The sequence below is a fragment of the Anas acuta genome, chromosome 13 (assembly GCF_963932015.1).
Source record: "Anas acuta chromosome 13, bAnaAcu1.1, whole genome shotgun sequence".
NCBI lineage: Eukaryota > Metazoa > Chordata > Aves > Anseriformes > Anatidae > Anas > Anas acuta.
The window spans coordinates 6087351-6108858 of NC_088991.1; the positions used below are offsets into that span (position 1 = coordinate 6087351).

General features: G+C 47.9%; 1 long non-coding RNA gene across 3 annotated transcripts; it reads left to right on the top strand.

Moving 5' to 3' along the window:
• The first annotated feature begins 30 nt into the window (after nt 1-30).
• Nucleotides 31-21124, top strand: LOC137863777 (uncharacterized). 3 transcript variants are annotated; one of them, XR_011101136.1, is made up of 8 exons: nt 31-278; nt 1244-1458; nt 8662-8971; nt 10314-10373; nt 10520-10626; nt 12539-12732; nt 16577-19401; nt 20886-21124. It is a non-coding gene; the product is annotated as an uncharacterized lncRNA (long non-coding RNA). The 3 variants fall into 3 exon arrangements; XR_011101137.1 differs by lacking the exon at nt 20886-21124 and having other exon boundaries at nt 16577-16947; nt 17863-20865; XR_011101138.1 differs by lacking the exon at nt 20886-21124 and having other exon boundaries at nt 16577-16947; nt 18672-20865.
• The last annotated feature ends 384 nt before the right edge of the window (nt 21125-21508 follow it).

Consider the following 21508-nt stretch of genomic DNA (forward strand, 5'->3'; position numbering starts at 1 on the left):
CTCTTGGTCTCCTGGCTTGTAGGAATGATCTGCTCGCTTGGGGTGGCTCCGGGGGACAGGGACAAGCCCTGGTCCCATGAGGTGTGGGCTGTGGATGCTCCTCCTTGCTGGTTGCTGCCACCTCCTGGGGACTGGCTCAGTGGCCGTGTGGGGCCTTTCCTGCATGGACATCATCCCAGAGAAAAGGAGAGGCTTTCTGCCAGCACGAGGAAAGGAGCTTTTCCCCACTGGACACCATGATCTCTCCTTCTGAGCCTGTTCCCTTAACAAGTGCAATGGTGAGATAAAAGCATCCATCCCTCGATGAAGGGCTGGCTGGGGAGGGTTTAGGGGAATTGTGTAGTTGCCTGGCAGCGTGAGGTGTCTGGGCCATGCGGTCTGAAAGCGGTGTTTGAAAACAACAGGAGCCTTCTTGTGGGTCAGAGGCAGAGCAGGTCCCCACGGGATGGCCCTGGCTGTGATGCTGAAGAAGCATCCCTTGGCCAAGCGTGTGGAGGTGGGCACGGGTGGGCATCTCCGGGCATCCTGCTGGCTCCACCAGGACCCCTTCCAGCACGGGGAGCCCAGACCATGGAGCTGCAAACCTAAAGAGTGCCTTGGAGTAACGATGGTGGGAGGCTCTGCCCTGTGCCAGAGCTGACGGCAGGGGCCTTAATCCTCTGTCCAGGGTAGCAGAGAAGTTCTGCAGTGCTCCGAGTGCTACCAAAACCACCAGGAGACAACGCAGCTCTTGCAGCCTTCAGCTGCCTGCGACCAGCCAGGGCCTGGTGTTGGCCAGAAGATGGTGCTGGTAGGAAAGTGATTAAAGGCCTCGCTCTGTCTGCCAGCAGTTTAGATCTTTCCCCCCTCCTCCTTCCTATAAGAGACGCTGTAAAAATAACTCAACATGTTTAATGGTCCCAAATCTACCACGCAGGGCCCGTAGAGTTATTTATTACATCCAGCAGGTTACTAAGAGCTCAACTGCAGTAACTCGAAACCTGCGAGGCAAAGGCTGCTTCTGGGCAGAGGATTCTCTGTGTGACTAATGGAAGCATAACCCTGATTGATAATGGTTTTAGGCTTATTTATTTTTCCCCAGGATCCTTCTCACAGCATCCTGCATGGCTGGGCTGGGTTGCCCGTCGGTGGGGTAACTCTGGGGATTCCCCTGAAAAGCAGCAAAGGGTGAGGTGGGCCTGCATCCTGGGGCAGGTGTCTTTTTTATTTTTATGTATTTATTTGATTTTTTTTTCTTATTCAGCTCCTAGTGTGCTAGATAAGCTGCCTCTACGTCCAGGTTGGAAGTGGTGAAGCCTTACGCTGCCACAATACGGGATTTTCTCCTCCTTTCTATGCACTACCTGACCTTGCTGGGAGGCACAGGTGGTAGCAACTCCTTCTGAACTGGAGCCACTGGGCAGGGACTGAGCCTACGGTGCTGCTGATATTGTCGTGCACTTCTGGAAGTTGCTCAAGGTGAGAACAGCAATCCTCCCTGCACTTCTCTACCACATGCCAGGGTGTCCCCCAACTCCTGGTGTAGATGGGACCCATCACTCCATCGTAGTGCTTACAAAATCCCAACAGTTGCATTTACAGCAGCGAGTGGAGCTCTGCTCCAGTCAGAGCACTGCTGCTCTGTCACATCCTGAGCCTGCTAGTGGCTCTTAGGTGAACATCTAGTGGCCTCTATCCAGAGCAGAGCTGCTGGGGTCATGCAGCAGGAGCAAAGCTGAACCCCACTTCTGTGATCTGGGCTTGCTGCTGTAACAGTCCAGCAATGGCCACGGCTTGATCCAGGGTGTGAAAGGCTGAGCTGAGGCAAACACAGTTCATTCCCTGTGCACCCAACAATCCCAGCCACTGATACTTCCAGATGTTTCTTGATTAGCAAAGCCAAGGTGAAGAAAAACCTCTGATAAGCTGCAGACCTCTGGCTGTGAGGGGACAAAGGGAGCTCCTTGCCTGGGCTACCCTGAGCCCTCCAAGCATCACCCCTGGAGGTGGTGACAACCACGTGGCTGGGTCCCTACTTCGGGACAAGGTAGCCCAGGTACAGCTTGGGGACATGTATTTCTTCCAGGATATGCTGAGACTGTCTGCTTTTATATTCTCCTCTGCCCACACCTGTTTTCTGTAATGCTTCTCAGCTTTAGCACCATCCAAATCCACCCTGATGCTATAGTGTGGGCAGCTCTGAACTCTGGAATGGCTATGCAGCTGGTTTTCCAACCCTGGCTTTCCCAGTGTCTATTGTTCCTGGGGACTGGTTCCTGCTCTGGTCTTCCATGAGCTTTGCCATCTTTGTAGGGTGGCTTTCCTCTGCAGGGCAGTAGGGAAGGATGTAAAGGAAGAGGGTGAGATGGGCTGTGGAGCCTCCAAAGCTGGTAAGAGCTGGTGTTGGCTCTTCAGGCAGTTTTGTCTTCAGGCTTGAAGAATGCCCATGTGCTGGTGGCTTTGGCCACTTACCCAGGATGAGCTGGAGAGGGTCTACAGTGACTTAAAATGAAGGGTGTTATGGGGAAGGGATGGGTCTGGAGTTTATTCTGGCTCATCAGGGAATCATTGTCCTCCAGGATAAGTTTATGATTACAGTCCCCAAACCCCTAGCCCACATCAGGTGAGTGGGTGGGAGCTCGTCCCAGCTGCTGGGCCCCATCAAAGGGAGCCGATAGAGAGGGGCTTGTCCTTGTTTGTGACTTGGGGTCGGGGCTCCTGCAGGGCTATCATCCCTTCTGGAGGGGGGGATACTCAGTTTGGACATCCTTTCAACGGCAAACCATCTCCACTGGGATCCTGGGGCCTATTATAGCCTGATTAAATATTAAAACAATTCATTTTGTACTTAAACTGTTCCGAAGGCTCCTGCTGCTGATGACTTTGAAGTCTGAGGCGAAAGGGTTTGCTCTCTTTTTCTCCTTCCCCACTTCCCTTCCATCCCCACCTTTCCCCAGGCAGGAAGGGGAGGGCGAGTCGTGGCCAGGTCTGGCTTTGCTGGGTTCGAGCCTTGATTGAGGTGGTGGAAGGTGTTTTGCCCTTTGTGGGAGCTTGCTGGAGCAGGATGCTGGTGGTGGGGGCTAGAAGAGCCCCTGGAGGCAGCAAGCTTTGTGCTTGGGTGAGAGGGGATGGGATGGCAGCAGAGATGTGCCCGTGCTCCTTAGGATTGGCAGGACCTGCTGGTGTCCTTAGAGCCACCAGGAGCTGGGCACAGGGCAGAGGCATCCTGCTGTCCAAGCAGGGAGGTCCAGGTTCGCTGTCCCATGCATTGCTCTCTCCTGGAGGCTGGTGTGAGGAGGTGAAATTACCTTAGGCATCGCTCGATACCTTCAGGACCTCAGCAGGTGATGTCCTAGGTCTGGGTGCAGTGGGTTGTGCTCTTTTGGGTTCTGCTGAGCTTTGTTGGCATCCAGGCTGGTCGGTGGCCACTTGTCCTCTCCTTGGTGCTGCTGCGGGAGGTGCTGAGGCACAGGACAGGGAGATTTCCAGGGAGACCAGGACTTGCTCAGAGTCTTCTGGGGGCAAGTTACAGGGTGGGACCTCACCAGTGAAAGGATATTTGAGCACCTGCAGGGCTCAGGGCTTAAATTCCAAGCTGTAGCCTGCTTGGTTGTCCACCTGCTCTCCTCTCAGACCTGCAGAAATGCAGGAGGACCTGGACCTCCTCTGCCTGCTGCAAATGAAGAAAAAGGTGAGTGGCAAATATTTTGTTTCTCCAGCTGAAGCAGGCTTCCTTCCCTCCCCCTCCTCCAGCCCCATCTTTTACATCTGTTGTATGTGAAATCCAGCAAACTCTCAGCAGAGCTCATTACTCACGGCCCACTGCTCTGAAGAGGGCCGAAAGGTCCTGCACGTAATGATTTGGAGGTGATTTGTATTTAAGATGCTTGGCTTTCAGATGCTGGGGGAGGAGGAGGAAAATTAAATAATTGAAAGCTGGTGGGGAAGGGATGGAGAGAGCCCCAGACAGAGGGAGAGGACGAGAGTTTCTCGTGATCCAGAAGTATTTGAGTTCACCAGCATCCGTTGTACAGATGCTGGGTTAAAATCCAAGAGTGGAGGTGAATCTTCCTTCTGCTGATGCAGGATCAGAGCATGCCCTAGGGATGGTGGAGATGGGTCTGGTTTAGGTGGGACAGAGTAACTCGATGTCCTGGTGGGATGCAGTTGCCTTGGTCACACCAGACTCCCCTCCTTTCTCTGCATTTCCCTCTCGCTGCCTCTGGCATGCTTTAAGCAATAAAGTCAATTTGCCAGCCCATATATTTAGGAAGTCTCACTGGTGGTACCGTGTGGCTAGTAAACTCCTGCTGAAAAGGGTTAGCAAGGCTGGAAACAATGCTGCCTGTGCAGGGCAGGTTTGGTGGCCCTGAGCCATGCAAAGAGCGTGGCTTGCTGATGCAGAATTTGCACTGTGAGCCTCATGGGGCAGCTCTCAAGATCTCAAAGCAAAGGGAGACTTCATGGTTGTAACCTCTCTTTGGGTGGGGAAACTGAGGCACAAAGGGTGGAAATGAATTGCCCAAGGAAAGAGCAGGTTGAATGTCACTTGTCTGAAAGTTCAGCAAACCGGGGTGTAAAGCTTGGTTTGGTCTAAAACAGCTCCACAGCTCCTTTCAGCCCTTTTTTATTTATTTTTTATTATTTTATTTTTACCAGATTAACAAAAATACCTCTGGTTGATTGCTGCAGCTCTGGTTTTCTAGCTGGGTGCCAGCAGGATTTGCTTGTTCTGGAAACCAAGAGACGCACTCAGGGTCCCTTCTGCACTTGAACTTGAGGCTTCATTCCCAAAGCCTGTCTTTAACCTTGACCCAAACTTGTGCCTTGCTCCGATGCCTTGGGGGGAACCTGTTCCCCACCCTGGCAAACCTGCAGATACGGATATCCTTCCTCGTGCTGTACAAGCTGCCAGCAATCCGCTGGTCCCTGGAGGCGTGCAGATGGCCCATTAGTGCATTAGGGCTGGGGAGGCCACTTTTATTCAAATCCTCCAGCCTCAGATCTGCGAATCAAGTCAGATTAAGCTGCCTGATCCGAAGCTAACGAGTCAGGGAATGAAAGTCAAAAATCAATAGCTTGGGAAGATCTGATGCTTTTACACATGCTGTCCGTGTATTTACTGGCTCCGTACAAGGAGCAGGGAAGTCTGAGGAGCCTCCCCTTAATTCTGATGTTTAACCCATGCAGGTTCTCCCTCGGGTCTGATTTTATCACCCAAGCCACGGGTGCTGGAATTGTAGGGGGGCTATTTTTCACCTTCATCTCAGAACATTTCTCCAGAAAATACATGCTGGAGCTATATGCCTGGCTCTGATGCAAGCAGGAATGTCTAAGCAAACTACTCCTTAATCTGCTGAGCACCTGAATACCTCAAAAACGCCTTCCCTGCAGATTTTTTTTTTTTTTTTTTGGGGGGGGGGGGGGCAAGGACAAACAGCACTTTTGTTCTCCCCACCACCCCCCGCTCCCAAGGCTGGAGCCGGCTGTGCAGCTGGTGCCCCCCGCGCTGCCCGCGGTGGCTCAGCGGGGGCCGTGTGTCCGTCCCTCCCTCCCCGGCCACGTCCAGCCGTCGGAGCAGGCACTGCCAGATGGCGGGGGGAGGCTTTTCTCTTCGGAGGCTGCGATTTAAAAGCGCCCCGGCGATGCCCTCGTGGGCCGCGGGAGGCTTGTTGCTCCCAGCGGTTGGCCAGGCTCCGCTGGGGAGTTCAATGGGGGAGATGCTGGGGTGGTGTTGTTCGGGCCCTGTTGTGGAGATCCCAGCTGGGATCGTGGCCGGGGTGTCTGTGATGGTGCTCGAGCCCTCTGCTGAGGACTGGCAGCTGGGAGATGGTGCTTTGAGAGAGCTGCCAAGTGGGCTCCTGGGCCCTGGCACTGCAGTGGCAGCACCAGGGGGCTGTGCAGCCTGAGGCAGGCCTTGGGTGGCCCTGCGGGTGCCCACCCTGCCTCAAAGAGAGGGTGCTGGAGAGGTGGAAAGGGGTCTCCAGGTGCTTTTGGAGCAGGCTGGAGGGAGCGGGTGGCTTGCTGGGGACAGCCCTGTGGAGGAGGTGCTGCAGGGCAGGACGGGGACTGCAAGGGGCAGGCCTGGGTAAGGTGGCCTCTACCCCTCTGCTCTTGCTGATGTTTAATCCACCCGCGTTGTGGCAATCAAAATCTCGTGTAGAATTAACCATATCAGACCACCTCCCTCTTGCCAGCTGCCATCAAAACCGTTTAAAGGCTGGGCCTCTCAATTCCCCTCCAACCTGGGCTTTGACTGTAAAACCTGAGGCCACGTTTTCTGAGGGAGCAGTTCCCTGTTAGCTTAAACATGGGCTCAGCTCTGAAGTATTTGGTGCTCAAATATCCTAAAATCCTTGTGGTTGTAGGAGCTTGAGCTGGCTGTCTTAGCAGAAGGTGGTTTGGAGGGTGGTAGCTCTGCAAGCACTGCTTGGTGTGGCCTTTTCTCTGCATCATGGTGTGGGGGAAGTCACAGCTATTTAGGGAAGAGTAAAAGAAAAGTGTATTTAGAAGCAACACTTCTTGATGTTTTTCTGGCTCCCAGCAATGGAACATTTAGGGTATCCCATATCAGCAGGTTAGGTTATTGCCCTGAACTTCTTAGAAAATATCTTAGGTTACGCATAAAAATAAATAAAGACTGGATGTGCCGAGCGTGGCAGCAGTAGAAATACTTTCCTGGGAAACAAAAAATCAATGGTAAACAGTATATTGCAGAGCTACACAAGAACAGCTGGAACGAGCCCTAAATATTTATTATTAATACCAAAGCTGTTTATTTTTGACATATTAAATAGGTCATATCTCATCTAATAAAACCTCTGTGTACAGTGCTGGCTCTGCTGGGCTGGAAAAAGATTTTGCTTTTGAGGTCTGAACAGAGTGAGAATTTGGAGTCCATGTGTTACTAAAAAATAAAATTAAAGCTTTTGGTGTTATTTGCGGAGGGGCTGGAATTGTCTCCTTCCCCTATGCCTGAGTGGCCTCTTCTGGCATCTCCCAGGACATGATCTAGAAATATGACCAAGAGGTGTGCTCGGAGCAGGGGATGTGGGTCCAAGCCTCAGCTCATCCAGGGATTCCCTGTGTCATGATGGATAAACCACTTAACCTAGACTGGGCTTCAGTCTAGAAATGGGATTGCACCGACCTACCCTCTGGGACTGTAAAAGTGATGGGGAGGCACGCAGTGACAGCAAGCACTCTTCTCCCCCATTGGAGACATCATTAAGCAAATATCTACAAAGCTTCCCCAGCTTCAGAAGCTGAAAGCTTGAAGCTAGCTGGATGCTTAAGTGCATCAGGACCTAATTGCTGCCAACTCTAAGTGTTGGGGGGGAAGAAGTGTTGTCCAAAGCCCCCTGCATTTTAAAATCCCCATCCAATGGCATTAACCCCACATCAATCTACTTAAGTCTTCTAGGAGTTCAGGAAAGCTGGGTATCTTCTTTGAATTTCTTTCCAAATGCAGTAAAGCCTCTGTTCCTAACCTCACACAATGACACTGAGCTGGAGAGTAAGCACCCATATGCACTCTTCCTGCCTCAGTTTCCTCGCCTTCTGAATGACACGTAGCCCACCCGGGCTCTCCTTTTGTCCTAAGGAATTTCGATGTGTTCCAAGAGTCACATATAACATTGCATTAGCAATCCTGGGCCTTGTGAGAGTCCAACATTAGACATGCAGGAGAGCAGAGCTGGGGACCATAAGGGACATGAGCGTGATATAGGGGTTTGAACAAGTCTTATAGGGTGGTGATTCTGTGTTTCGTTCACTGCCTTCAGACAGGTGGTGGGTGTTTCAGAAAGCTATTTCCAATAGAACTGGTATATTCATGTTGATATATTTGCTTTGAGTAAATCTGCCCCCATTGCATCCCTGTGAATGCCTCAGCTCACCTTCTCAGAGGTCTGTCTGGTGCCTTGTGGTGCCATGGTGGGTTTTCAGTTGGTCCAGTTTGTACCCAAAGTCAGGATACACAGCTTGGCACTCCTAATGGCCTGGCCTGGCTTTGTGCACATGGGGTGGGCCAAACCAGGGACTGTGCCTGCTCCCATTCGCAAGACAGACTCAACCATCCTGTTCAGCAGAGGCCAAGAATGAGGTGGGTGCCACCAGGGCAGGGGCTGGCCCTTGGTTTGTTCTGTGGCACAGGTATATTATGAAATTAGAAGCTGTTGAGCTTGGGAATCACATTGCTCCCACAGAGTGTTGCGGTGGAACTTGCACGATCCCCAGATAAATCATCAAACCCATCCCACAGGTGTGTGTGGGTTGGTGGAAAGCAAAAAAAAAAAAAAGTGTTTCTGATGTCCAGATTTGACCTCTGGCTCCTTGGCTTTGGCCAACATGTGCAAATTCATCCCTACGGTGGGCAGCTCCAGCACTAGGGCTGGGCTCTTTTCAATGCACTGCGTACATACCATTCACCAGCTATTTACATTGGATGTGTTGCCCCACTGTACATTAACATTTAAAACAAAATCGTCAGCCCCATCACGAGCATCGCTCTGAGGGATGGCAGCGCATCGTAGACATCGTGTAAGTAATTTGTTCAACATTGGTGATAATAAGCTACGTGGAGCAATAAGAACATAAACACAGGGCTTTGTGTGAGCGTGTGTGTTTATTTTTTTATCCCTTTTTCTTCTTTTTCTTTCTTTTTTTTTTTTTTTTTGAAAGGAACCTCTGAGGGGAAAAAAAAATGCCATGAATGATTCATAGATGCAAGGGGGGAAAAAGACGAAGAGAGAGAGGGAGAGAAAGAGAGATTAAGAGAGAGGAGCTTCAAAGTGACTGGAGCCGATTTGAAGTCCTGAGCGTTCCTGTGCTGGGCAGGCCAGCAATTCACCAGAGAGACCCCGTCAAGCTCCCCCCATCCTCCGCCCCGGCCTCATCCCTGCTGCCGCTGCCTCCACCGCCAACGCAGCCTCCCAGTTGCAGGTTCAAAGTTCAGCAGCATCTAATGATGGGAAGGCCTCCCAGACCCTCTGTGAGTGGCATCTGTTTATAGGCACGGCCCTTCCCTGGTGGTTTTAGCTGGGCTTAAAAAAATATATAAATAAAATAAAAATAAAAAAAAAAAAAAAAAGAGGAGGAGGAAGAGTGGAATGAGATGCAGGGCTCCTTTTTAAAAATAAAAAAGTATAAAAAAATCTACTGGTGGTGAAGTGCCTTTGATTCTGAATATTAAAAAAGCCCATTAGATTTAAATGTAGTGAGAATATTAACGCTACTGCCTTGATTTGTATTCACCGGCTGCCACGGGTACACTTGGGGAGTGCAAAAGAAAAACACGGCTCATGCCTGGGTGGGATGCTGGCTCTCTCGGCAGGGAGCAGCCAGGGTGACGGAGGGATGGAAAGGATGGAAGGACAGATTGTCCCCCCTTCATCTTGTGTTCCTGGTCATCAGAGGGATGGGGACTTCCAAAGGCATCTCTGTGCTGGCAAAACCCTTGGGTTCACCACCAGCAGGGTTAAAACTCATTATTCTTTTGCAGGGAAATTCAGGCATTTCAAGACCTGGTTTGCAGTGCCCCATAAGGGAAATAAAGGATTATCCTTTTCCAGGGAATCCAAGTCCCGAAACAATTTTTCCCCTATTTTATTTGATGTGTTGTTAAATTTTTGCTCTTTCAATTTAATGATGTAATTGGATTAAATGTATGGGATATCATGGCAGATCTGCAGAAGAAATTAGTGATGTCTAGGACAAATTCTGCAAGACCTGTTATTGGTTATGTGTCACAAAATAAATGACACGATAATGAGTGGCTAATACTCTAATTAACATTACATGCTGACTTTATTTTATTAATCAAAGGCAGTAACACTCACTGGCCTAATGAAACAGTTTGATGTTTTAATACTTCCAAAAGAGAAAAAGGGATAAGGGCTCAGTACTAATTAGAGTAGCAGTTGATTTTAGGAGAAAAAAAATAATCTGATATTGTTGCCTGGCTAAAATAAGGGCATCAAACACTGCAAATATTCACATTTACAAAAGGAACAAAAACTAAAACCATAAGCTTTAAAATGTTAAAAATAGAAGAAATAATAGTTGGCCACCCTGTCATATTTATAATATGTCATGACATATCATTAGTGCTAACGAGTAGTGAGACATGAAGCACTCCAACAGAAACATAAAGAAATCATACTGAACAAATAATGCTGCCCCAAGTAGTAGACTATAATTAATACTTAATTTCACAGTGGAATTTTAGGAATTGCTAAATTATTTTTTAGGAATTCAAATACTGTAAATACAATGGAAATCAAAATCAAATGGTTTGGCAAAAATGATTTGGTTTTATTATTTTTTTTTTTCAGAAGGAAAGCTTCAGTGCTGAGCTTTTCTAGGAGCCCACATCCTAGCAGACAGCTGAACAGGTATTGAAACCTCTAATGAATAGGTGCACAGTAAGGGCTTGATGTCTATTTTAACAAGTGATGTGGCCATCGCTTCTTGACACGAGGTCTCTTAAGCCTTCCAAAGACAACCCATGACCAAAACTTTGCTCTCTACTATTTTCCAGATCAATCCAGATTGGAGGAATAAATGGGGGCTCCTTGACTTCTGACTGACCTTTGGCTTGAACTAAGTGCTGCTTTCCTCTGCTGAAGAGCTGCAACCTGAAAACATGTGAGTTATGTTACCAAACCGTGGACATCTCCATCATGCTTTCAAGAGCATTGAGTGAAGGAGTTATGGGTATCTGGAACTCCTCGGCTATGCACAACATCTCCATACAGATAGCCCATTGCTTAGCTTGTCCATGGCAGCAGAAGTAGCAGAAAGGCTATAAACTGGACAGCCACACAATGGGTGTTCCTTGCTGAGGAGCTGTGGAAGTTGGTAGCTATCAACTCTCAAAAAAAGTGAAGAAAAAACACGTTGGAGTTGGCTCAAAGCAGTTGAGGTCAACATAATTTTAAAGCAGCAGCAAACATTGACTTGGACAAGCCCAGGTTTCCATTCACAGTTCTTAAATCAGTCTCAGCATACAGGCAGGTTGCAAAGTAAGGAATAAATACATCATCAGCTTGAAGTCTGGGTATTCCAAGACACATTAACTGTGAAGTCCTGGTGAGTCTCTTATCTCAGACTTCTCTTGTTGCGTTCTTGGCATGTTGGAGCTTGACAATTGCTTTTTTTGCCTGCCTGGTTGTGAGCTTCATTCAGCCTGCCTGCTGGACTTGCTGTGAGACCCTCAGCCACTCAGAGTGGTAGCTCAATTCAGGCAGGTGATAAGTTACCTTGACATCAGAAAATCAGGGCTGTGAGATCTTAGCACCCTGGATGGTCAGCAGGGAGTAGTTAGGGCTGAAGTCTGATCATCTGCTGAAGGTACCGACCATCGGTGTTGTGTCTGGATTTCTACACTAACTGTATAGCAGATATGGACAGCAAATGGTCTGACACATCCCTGGTCCTCAAACCAAAAAGTTCAAGGAGGTGGACCAAGGATAACCCTTCTCCAGTTGTGTTAGAAGTCCCTTGAAAATTGCTTCTCCAAGTGATAAATAATGCATAAGAACTGGTGTAAAGCTGTTTGAATTACCTCCCAACTTCTTTTCTTCCTACCAAAGTTTGAGCTGAATTTGCAGCTTTTTAGTGAAGGCTACTGAAGTTACTGAAGTGGTTGAACTCATTGATGCTTGTGCTAGCAGAGTCTAGGTGGGTGTGTTGCCACTATGGATTGTAATGTGATTTCCCCCAGAGGAAAATTCCCGTTGCAATGCACAGACACACAAGGAAGCACAATTAACTTCTCTGGAGGAGCCTTAAGCCAGCTTTCCTTGAGTGTTGTGTAATTAAAACCTCAGCCTTGTTAATACATTAGTGAGATGTTTGCATATAATTCATCAAATGTTTATGAAAATGCGTAACAAATAATCCTGACAAACAAGTTGCTTAATTGAGATAAGGGATGGGAAGCCTTGTGAATTTTTAATAAAAAGGGAAAGAAAGCACACTATGTTAATCAGATGAAGTTATCTCATTCAATATTTTCAAGTGACTTCTCTAGCGCACATTTTATTTAATATATTACACAAAAGGAATAACTTGATCCCCTGATGAGATCTGCATAGAAAAACCTCTCTTGCAACAAACATATCATTGGCTTAAGGCATTCCCCCAGCTATTGATCAAAATCTTATTTTTTGTTCTTGTCAGAGAACAGCATTAAAACCTGCCTGAGATTTGCACTTTCTCTAACTGAAAGAGGAACAACTAATTCCTGGCTGATGCCTGAGTGTTTTTCTCCAAGTACGTAGTTAACTCTGTCATATAGAATCAGTGATGACATTAATTCACATACCCTGGTAGCTAATTTATCTTTGGAGAAGGGAAGGGGAGAGCTCAAACTTAAAAGCTTCTCACCCACTGGTTTCAGTGAGGTATCCCACCACAACCATATTCTCCGTGGCCAACACCCTCTCCACTTTGCTCTTTCCTATTACACTGTTTGTTTAATTAACACAACAAAGTTTAATAAGGCACAGTTGGTTTTGGCCTCAAATTTGCCTCATAATTCCTGTTTCTCTTTCAGGCTTGAAAAAGCTCTTTTGAGTTCCAAAGTCTCCTTGTCTTGTCTGAGGGTGTCAGACTCCTTGTTCCTGAAAGTTTTCTATGGCCTGGAGGAAGAGGATGTGAATCTGTAGCTATTGCAGCACCAGCATAAGAAGTCTCTGCCTGCCAGGTAGAAGCCAACGTGCACCATTGGGAGAGAGAGTCTGGACCCAGGTCAGCTTGTTTTGTTTTCCCCACCTCATCATAAACATACTGGGTTATTTGTATATTTAAATATAAAAATATTACAATATTATATATATATTTAAATATGGATATTTAGACCTGAATTTAGTGGGTAAAGGTAATGGTTCAAAAGGTCACCCTGAACTTTCTAAATACTGATTTAGTTTCAGTTTTAAAAGCAATACAACACTAGATAGAAAGGAGAGTAAGGCTTGGAAATGGAGGAAGGAGCAGAACAGCACAAAAATGTATGGAAAAGAAGGGTTTGGGCAGCAAGAGACAGAACTACAGCTGGTGTGAGTAAAGGTGAGGGCAGATGAAGGGTCAGACCTGTGGTAGTTGGGTTCAGCCAAGGAACTGGGACCTCACACAGCCCAGTCCCTTTCTTTGAGCAGCAGTGTCAAGCCTTGATGCCACACCACTGTGTCTTCAGTGTTAAGCTAAACTGCAGATGTTGCTCCTTCTGGAATGGTGTGGATGCTGGAGAGAGATAAAAGCTTCCTGGCTCACCTCTTATGCAGGTTTCCCACTCACCTGTTAAAACCCACCTCAAATCAGCAATTTTCCCTACCTTTCTCCCCTTAGATCTGCACACTGAGCCCCCAAGTCTGGATTTGAGCACCAGCATGAGGTCATCTTTCAGTCACCTTTGGTTTCCCTGGTGGACCCTTGTATCTCCTGGTTCCTGCCATCTGCCCATCTGGTTGGGCCCATGTGGGCTCTTCTGCTGGTGGCCAGAAACAGGGAAGGAGATGCTGCAGTTAGGAGCTCGAGGTGAAAATTGCTCAGGCCCAATGAAGCTCACCCTAGCACGTTGGATTGCGCTCCCAAAGTACTCAGAGCAAGCCAGTGATGAAGAAACATAGACTACGTAGTTTAAAAAGCTCCCAGCCCAGTCAGCATTTCTGCCCTGACCTGCCTCATGAATTATTTAGCACGGGACTTGTTGATGCGCACTTATATTTTTTTCCCAGTGGAGTTGATGATCTTCCTTCCCCTTAACAGCCTCGCCGCTCTCTCCCCGCACAGACGCCACGCTCGGTGGGCTGAGGATGGACCAGGGCTGGGCTGGTGCTCACCACGGGGGAGCTAAGGGTGCCTGGCGAGAGGATGGGCATCGTGGCCATAGCTGGCGCTGCAATGGCAGGGCAACGAGATGGGGGACAGGGATGGGAGAGGGGTCCACGGGAGAAAGAAAAGTGGGAGAAGTGCAGTTGGAAGTGAGTGGTGTTAATGAAATATTCAGCAGTGGTGGGCCTAGACGCATTGCCGAAATTGCAGAAGCAGAGATGATTAATATTTAACAGGGTAAGCTGCCACTTGGCTGCTTTCTGCACAGAGATTCCACCCCCACGTACACACACACCGCCTTCGTCCTGCTTCCCACCCTCCTCTGACTCCCCCAAACTCCTGCCTCCGCCACTCTTTGCTGGCTCAAGCCAATGACTCCCACCACTGTGCTCGGCTTGGGGGAGGTTCTCTGGCCCCTCCATGAGCTCTGCCCAGGGGAGATCAAGTCCAAGGGCTGCCTGGTGGGAGAAGTGCCAGGACAGGGGGGGGGAAGGTAGTCTGGAGAAAGCACATCATTTATTTTTCATGTGGATGGGAGAGCAGGTTGTCCTATTTAGTCACATTAGATGCTCTGTTAACACAACAGGAAGAAAAAAAAAAAAAAAAAAAAAAGAAAGGATGAATAAATGCTTGCAGCTGAAGGAGGCAGCTCTCTGGTTCTCTGGGAAAACAGGAACCGGTCTTTCAGGGGGTTAAGTGTTTTGGCTCCAGCTGAGTCTCCCTTGGGGTGACCCATGTAGGTGATGGACAGCTAAGAAATCAGGGAGTGCATGAGGCTCTTCATCGGCTGGTTTGGTGCAGGAGGAATGGCTCCAGGTGTGGACAGATATTTGGTACATGTCCACCCACTGCCTCTGCGGAGTCCTTGCAGATGGGAAGCTCTCCCCATGAACATCCACACAGCTTCCTCCTGGTCCTTTTGCAACCCCCTCCCCTCCAAACTCTTTGCTCAGACACCTTCTCAGGAGATGTGACAGTGGTTGCACTGTTAGTGTGCTGACCAAGACGTCCCCACAGGGTTGAGCTTTTTTAAAATCAGTCTCCTTCCATCTGCTGACTTTTCTTGTGCATTTAGGTGGACGCTCTTTGATCTAGGAGTCATCTCTGTGCTCAGGATTTGTGATGCCCTTGGTACAGAGAAGTCTTAGCCCATTTGTGCAACCTCAAGGCTGTAAATCATCACAAATAAATTACAAGAATATGTGAGGTCCGGCTACCCACTGGAATCACTAATACGAAAATGACCTGGAGGTGCATCTGAGGGTGCATCAGGGACTTGAAAAGAGGAGACAAAGCCGAGCCTGTACAGATGATATTTCTGTGAGCAGGTTTGTGCCCCACCATATGGGCTTTGAAGATGTACTTGGTGAGTGAGCATGAGCCTATCATGGGACCAGTAAGTACACTGTATACAAATTACGGCTACCTAGGGAGCAAGGCAAGTTGTGGCAAAGCTGGTCTAATCCAGCCCTGTCCACGGAGCCAGGGGGGGCACGTCCCACTGCTAAGGAAACCAGGAGGTTTCAGTGTGCTTTGTAAAGTGGACAAAAAATAAATGAGGGCATGAAGAAAATCACTGTAAATCTTTCTTTCTCCCCACATCTTGGTCTATATTTGAAATGCTAGGAACATTGAAACACCAGCTTGAAGCCTTCTGCTTGGCTTCAGTTTCTGGACCAGTTTTCAGGTGTTTAAGCTAATTAAGCATCATCATCTAGTCCATTGCCTTCACCCTGCAGCTCAAGGCAGAGCTGCCTTATCCTGGAGGAGCTCTGTGAAATGACTGTCTTTTTCCAGCCTGCATGTCAGGATGTGACCCAAAGGAGAGCACAGGAGGTGCCCTGGGGATCCAACTAGAGGCTCCAAAAAATGGAAGCACCTTCTACAGGTGGTTTGTGTCTTAGAGGGACTGAATCAACTGCCAGTCAGAAAGGAAACCTCAGGCACCATGCGTCCTCAATTAAGTAGATAATTTGGAGCAGGAGGAGGCAGGGCTGTTGAGGATGTAGGATGTGAGGGCCATTTGCTGGCAGAGTCTGTCCGTGCCCCTTCCCCATGACTCTCTGCACAGTTTGGCTGGAGGAATGCCTTCTGCAGATGGGTGTGCATTGCCAAAGCTGGATGTCCTTCGTGCCATGGCTGCAGCCCACCCATCCCTTCCCCTGCCACGTCACGACAAGGGTTAATCTGGACAGATGTAGAATGTGAAAACTGGACATGGGTAAGAGCTGGACCATCTGTGGCAGGAGGAGGAACCCCTGTCGAAAGTCCCAGAACTAGCGAGAACAGACGAGTTGATTTCTATTGTGTAAGTGGGGATTTGTCCGCGATGGTATAGTAACAACTAGAATTAGAAAGGAATAAAGAGTGAATTCTTCCTCTTCCCAAGTGTGTTCCCTCCAGGGCAAAGGTCAAGTGCATTGTGTGGCCGTGTTTGGATTCAGAATAAAATAAGTGACAAGGGCGAAAACCTGGGGCATGCACAGGGACTGAATAAAGAAGAGTGTGAGCTAGGCACCAGAAACCACTTTCTCACCCTAGGGGTCATTAACATGTGCAATTGGTGACCTCGTGACATGGTACGGGGGCAACAGAGACACTAATGTGAGTCATTTATATGCTGGCTTGAGTGTATTCAGCTATTGATAACGGTGTATTTCTGAGCATAGTGACCAGCTCTTTTGGTAAAATGGAGATGGGCCGATTTGCTCGTACAGTTTGCTAGCAATTACTCTCAGCTTTCTTCTCTGTTTTTCCACAGGAAAAAGAAAAAAAGTCTGCTGGTGTCTGGCTGCAGATTGTCTCCCCGTCCTATATGGATTCCATAGGCAGAGCCCACTCAGCGTTTCCTGGAATAAATGCTCTTGTGAAGGAAAAGGGTTCGGCATAAAGCATGAAACACTGGTGGAGATGAGATTTGTCCAGAGATTTTTTAGTGGAAGAACGTCCTGACCTAATGAAATTATGCAAATATGTTGGAGAGTAGTCTTCATTTATCTGGTGGCTCACCTATTCTTTGGTGTCCTTCCAGGACGAAACACTTGCCCTACGTGTACCTTGAGTATTAATACAAGTGTTCTCCTCCCCTTGCTAATGAGATGCCGGACTGGAGGAAAAAGCTCTCTTGTGATGGTGAGTTCAAGAACAAATGTCTTCTGTCCTGTCCTGAGTCTTAGAGCTTAGAGTGAATTTCACTACCACAAAACACAGCGAAGGAACTTCTCTAGTACCATGTTGTGGCTTCAGGCTCAGCTATAAAGAGTTCCTTAGATTATTGACCGATCTCATTTATTTATTTATTAGTCTAGGGCTCCTTTGAGGTCCTACCATCTTTCTCAGCTGAATTTCAGATAATCTTTCTTAGAGCTTAGGCTCTTTGGAGCTGGCCACTCGTAAAGATAGGTTTGAGCTGTGGACTCAAGTCTGAAGCTGGATCTGGGCTTGGGATTTTGGTTCTGAGGTATTCCATCCTGTGATGCAGATGTTCTCAGAAAGCTTGGAATGTTCGTGGGAGATTTACCTTCAAAGTAGTGGAAATATTATAGCAGTAAATGATGTAAGATAGCTTCACCCGTTTCCTCCAAAGCCCTGTGAATAGTACATCTCAGGACAGTTGAGTCTGCATCTAAAAAGACAAAACTCTGCCCAGCAGTTTCATCTCTGACAGTTATGATAGAAATGGAGCCCCAAAGGGATGCTGCATGGCTGGTTCTTTGCCCTGTTATAAGATTTTTGTCACGGTACATTGAAGAAGACTTCTTGGAGGTCTTGATAGAAACCACGGGGAAAGGCTAACAGGAACTGCAGTATTAACTCCCCTGGCCACTGCAAAGGTGCTGCAGGGTGAAACGTTTGGAAACAATTAATGTGCTCTTATACCAACATGACCTTTGAGAGTGCCAGGCATCTTCTGTGGGGCCTGTAACTCAAGCATTAATAATGGATTACCAAAATCAACCAGCTGCAAGGGAACCACTTCTCCCTGCTTAGATAATTCTCCTCCCGGAGAAGAGCTATTGATTTTGATACTGATTCCTTCCTCCCCAGTGGAAGGGTTACACCCCACCATCACTGTCTGTGACAGCGAACTCTCTCCTGATCTGCACACACCATGCACGTCAGCCACGTTGCTCTGCACCAGCGACAGAGACAGCCCTCCTGTACAACTGAGACTGCTGCAAAAAGTGGTGTGCACTCTTTTTTTCCCACCAGATGATTCAGTCAGCTTTGCTGTTCAGCTGTGCTTTCTCACCGGTCTGCAGCAGGAAACATTTCTGAGCACTGGGAAGCTGGTTAGACCCACACTGACTTTGCATTTGCATCCATATCATAAGGGATATGGATGAAAATCAGCTTGGATCTACCATGTGCAAGCTGGCTTGTGCAAACACCCTCATGCATATGTGCCCTTGCTTCACTATCTTCATCCCTTCTGCTCTACTAAGTCCACCTTTGTGTTTTGCCACTGGTGTTGGACAAGGTCCTGGGCAAGCTGCTCTAGGTGGCCCTGCCTGAGCTGGGCAATCGGAGCAGAGGACTTCCAGAGGTCCCTTCCAGCCTCAGCCGTTCTGTGATGCTGTTTCACTTGCTGGAGCTGAGATACAGCTCTGGGTACCAGCATCTTTATGCCCTGCTTGAGCTGCAGTCCCTGGTGGGCTGGAGGTAGGGAGAGGACCATGCTTTGAGCTCGTTCACAGTAAGGAAGCTTTAATTTCATGGGAATAGAATAGAATCCATAGAATTACATAGAATGGAAAATTTGTTTCTAATTGGTTTTGGGACAGCCTGAAAAATGGATCATTTGCAAGTTTGTGTTAGTTGTAAATAGACCACTTATTTTATTTTTTTTTCCAAAGGGGAAAGTGAACACATCTGCCACCCGCATTTCCCCACAGTGACATTTGAACTCGTTGGCCAGCTCCAACCACATTTAACTGTGGTTGGTAAATGTGGTCTGAAAGACATGCTGAAATAAAGCAATCGGATGTGCACCAAAACCCTCCTAACAGCCTGAGATAAGGCAAGCCTGCGGCACATGTTCAACCTTAATGAGACACCGGAGAAGCCACCTGGGAGAAGAAAGCTACTTGGAAAGCCCTGGGTGTGGGACAGCATCTAGTCTGAGTTCACGCTGCCCCAGACATCAGAGAATCCAACTACAAGAGGCAAACCTGTGGGGAATTGGGCTTCATTAGTCCCTCTGCTTGCGGAGTAACATGTTTTCTTGGAGCATCTTTCATCTCTTTTCAGGCACGAGCGCCGGAAACAGAGGGCTGGATTCATGAGAGGGCTTAGGGTGCTGCTACAAAATGGTGGGAGCAAGGGTCCGCTTCTGCCTGTCAGCGTGCTGGAAGCCAACAGGGACGGGATCTGAGTCATGGTTACGTGGATGGGTGCTGAGCCCCCAGGCTAGGTGAGGGCGGTGACACTCAGAGCGGTTGGGAAGGGGCGTCTTGTGAATCTAGGCTGAGAAATATGAGCCGCCTTTTACTCTGGAAATGCTGCAGTGAGACATTTGGATAGGATGAATCATCTTCCCGAGAAGACGGAGCCGAAACGAATAGCTGAAACACCTCTGTGTTGCAGGTAGGAAGGAAACCCTGGAATTTGCTAGTTTAGGGAATAAAAATTATGTCCTTAAAACACAAACCAACAACAGTATTGCAAAACCAAACCAAACCAAACAACAACAACAAAATGCAATGATCTTATCTGCTACAGCAATCTGCAGACTGCTTGCTTCCTGGTAGTCCTGTCCTCCATGGATTTGTCTTAAGATGAAAAACCAGCTGTCCTGAAGTTCACTGTGAGGTTGCGTTATGAAGTTACTGTAAAATGGCCACAAAGCAGCAAAACCGTGGCCCTAAATCCCAGAATCTGCAAAAACTGCTTTTAACCAGCTCCTGTCCCTCCACCGAAGTGCCCAGTAAAGACTTGAAGTCTCGAGCTCCTGGCTTGCCCCAAGCCTGGTGCCTCAGCACGTAGCAGCAGGCTGTGATCTGCAGGCAGCCAGCTGATATCTGAAATCCTTGCTCAGAGTCAGATGGCAAGATGGGAATCCAATCATTTTATACCGGTCAGCAAGTGAGCGTTTCTGAGCATATGGGTTAGTCAATAAGCAGCTTTAATTAAGTAAAAGTTATTTCATTAATATCTTTTTAAGTGGATACTCTACAAAATCTGCCTGGGGGAAATCTCAGGGTTAGAAAAGCTTTACGGTATATATTGTTGCAATATAAGTGAATAAGGCTGAGATAGCATCAGGAGGAGCACAGGAGATAAAAAAAAAGCAGCGAGGACCCAGCTTCATTAGATGCTCTGAACTGGAAGGAACAAAAGTATTAGCTTAACCCAAACCTAAGTCAAAAAGATTATATTTATTTATATATATATATATTTTTTTTGTTAATATTGTTTTTTTTTGAAGGCAAAAGTGCAGCCTGTGGAAACCTTATAGCTAAAGCAGACACTGATTATATCTGTTATCCATCTCATCTCCCTCAGTAAGTTCTGCAGATGCTTGAAACACAGCTGAACCGTGCCATTCCCACCAAGCTCTGCACCCAAAATGTGTTGTCCCACCCATGAGCTCCACCACGGTCTGTGGGCTGAGCAAGGTGTTTTCTGGGTGCTCCCTGGGGTGCAGGGCATGGTGAGGGTGGCTTTTGCTCTGGGACATGAAGGTGTGCATCCCTTGCTGCCCAGAGCTCTGCAGGCAGCCCTTCTCCTGGATTGGCACGGAGGGACCTGTGCTTGCTGCCACACTCTGGCTGCCACTTTCTGGGTGCTGCCACACTCAGGAGCCTCAGGAATTCAGCTGCAAAAACTGGGTGGCCTTCCTGAGCCTTTGTTTTGAAAGGAATTTAAATCATCCAGTTGGGTTTCCTTTTCCGTTTTGTAATCTGGCTGCTCCTGTCCTGAGCCAGTCCTGATGGGGACCTTTAGGGCGGTTTGACTTGGGGAAGAATAAACCCCCAACCAACCTCTGATTGTTCTTATTACTCTCCCCGTCCCACCTCAGTTGCTTTGGCTTTGAAACTATGAGCAACAAAACTGTTATTTTTACCTAGAAATGGAAGCATCCAGGTTTGTCTGAGCTGGGACATGATCACCACACTGGAGCTCCACCATTTGAAGCATCAGACTGCACTCCCAGGCCCTGCTGTCGTGCTTTGGAGAGAATCGAGCTGGTAAATTCCTTTTCTTCTAGCTCAAGATGAAATCTCATCTTGTCAAATCTTGGATATAGTCAAATACCAACAAGCTGGCTTGTGCTCCTGGGTGCCAGCATGAAGCCAGCCAGCAAGTGCCATCAAATCATTCATCTCTCATCCGTTTTGGTGTTTCATCAGTGGCATTTTTGGTCCAATGCCACTAAAAGCAGAATGGACGTGGTGGCTTCTCCAGCTGAAAAGCCCAGCACTGGAAGGAGGGCACTGCCCCCAGACTGAGCACACGCACAGGAAGGTGCAGAGGACTTGTCTGTGTATTTCTGTGAGTGATGTCTTCTGGTTTCAGTCTCTATTTCTCCTCAGATCCAAGTGGCAAAGGCTGCCACTCACCCCAATTCGCATTACCCTAAGTAACTGAAATTTTCACTTCAACCCTTTTGTTTAGTTCAATTTTAAAAATATGACCTAACCAAAGCAGGATTCTTTTATTCCCAAGTGAGACTTTGCATACAGCAAAATAA